Source organism: Choloepus didactylus, chromosome 18 (genome assembly GCF_015220235.1).
Source record: "Choloepus didactylus isolate mChoDid1 chromosome 18, mChoDid1.pri, whole genome shotgun sequence".
Classification (NCBI taxonomy): domain Eukaryota; kingdom Metazoa; phylum Chordata; class Mammalia; order Pilosa; family Megalonychidae; genus Choloepus; species Choloepus didactylus.
Genome location: NC_051324.1, coordinates 50429333 through 50431123, shown reverse-complemented (window position 1 = coordinate 50431123; position 1791 = coordinate 50429333).

The window sequence follows — 1791 nt, the reverse complement described above, 5'->3', positions numbered from 1 at the left end:
CCACAGTAGAAAAGCCCAGAAATGATGGCCCAAGTTGCAATGCTCCTATCTCCAGTGCTCTTATCAGCATATATATTCAAATGCTCCAACTTCTGAACTTTATTCAAGGGGAGATAAGATATCTGCTGAATTTAGATACAGATCAAATAGCTCCTGAGTTTATAACAATAACAAATCCATATATTTCAAGCATCCAAGGTGGGAAAAAACAGCCAATAAAAGAATCTGTAATATGGACTTTCTTAAGGACAATAAGCAAGAAATTCACAACGAAGCATACAATTTAATTGAAATGTGATGTGAGACTTAAAAATATAACTGAATTCTGAATTGGGAAGCACTATGATCTAGCCTCAAAGCAGTCATCATGGAGAAGTAGAACTAACACCTAGTATTATGGTTCAAACCCCACGTGAGTGGCATTTTAACTTCCATTTGCCTGCATTAATTTCCTAGGGCTGTCACAATAAAGTACCACAAATGGGGTGGATTAAAACAACAGAAATGTGTTGTCTCACTGTTCTGGGGGCTGGAAGCCCAAAATAAAGGTGTCAGCAGGGCCATGACCCCTCTGAAGGTTCTGGGGAAGAATCCTTCCTTGACACTTCCCAGCTTCTGGAAGTTGCCAGCCATCCTTGGCTTGCAGCCGTAGCACTCAAATCTTTGCCTCCATCTTCACGTGGCCTTCTTCTTTCTGTGTGTCTCTGTGTCCCCAAGTCTCCATCTCCTTATAAAGACACCAGGCATTGGATATAGGGTCCACCCTAATCTTGTAGGACTTCATATTAACTTGATTACACCCACAAAGTCTCCATTTCCAAATAAGGCCACATTCACAGTTGACTGGAGTTAGGACTTCAACATATCTTTTTATGCCACAGTTCAATTCACAACAGAGCCCATACTCCATAGAAGTCATCTTTGATCACATCTAGACAAAACCTTGATCTTCACCCTCATCATCACCTCATTTAAATTATATAAACTCTCCAGCTAACTGGACTAGTCTAACCTACTGTAGTAAACTACCTACTGCAGATCTAACACACTATAGTATTCCATATGCTCCAGGATTACTATATTAAAGATATGATTTTTATGCAGTTAAGCATATTTAAATCTATAGAACATTGTAAGATAAAAGACTAGACTAAGTTGCAAATCAAGCACATTAACTTTTTTAGCACTTGAGATTTTCATGAAATATGTTTATTATACTGTTCAGAAAAATTAAATAAAATATCCATAGAAGTCTCTAATAAACAGTCTTATAAGTCACCCTAAGCTCTGCTGTTCTTCCTTTTATTGTCAAAAATGTCTACAAGAAAGTAGGCAAATTTCCACGTCTTGCTTTCATTCTTTTTCTGATTTTCACTCAAACAACTGCTTGCATCAAAAAGAAGTTGACTATAGTAGTTAAAAGAGTTTATTCTAGAGTTAGATGGTATGGATTCAATGCTCAGATTCACCACTTCTTAGTGTGAACTTGGGCAGTAACTTATATCTGTTTGTGGCTCAGTTTCCTCACTTGGATTATGAGAATAGCAACACTACCTACCTCAAAAGATTGTTGTGAAAATTAAATGAATTGATACATGCAGTGTACTCAGAAAGGTTTAGGTACATAATAAGTGCTAAAAAAAAGGCTATCAATAACAACTCATCCAAATTTCCCAGCCAAGGAAACATCCCTCCTCGTCAGCTGAATCTAGCCTTGCTTCATGTCGAAGTGGAGATGAGAAAGATAGTAAAGGGGCAGAAGTCAACACTGGAGGCCACTTCACTGGGAAG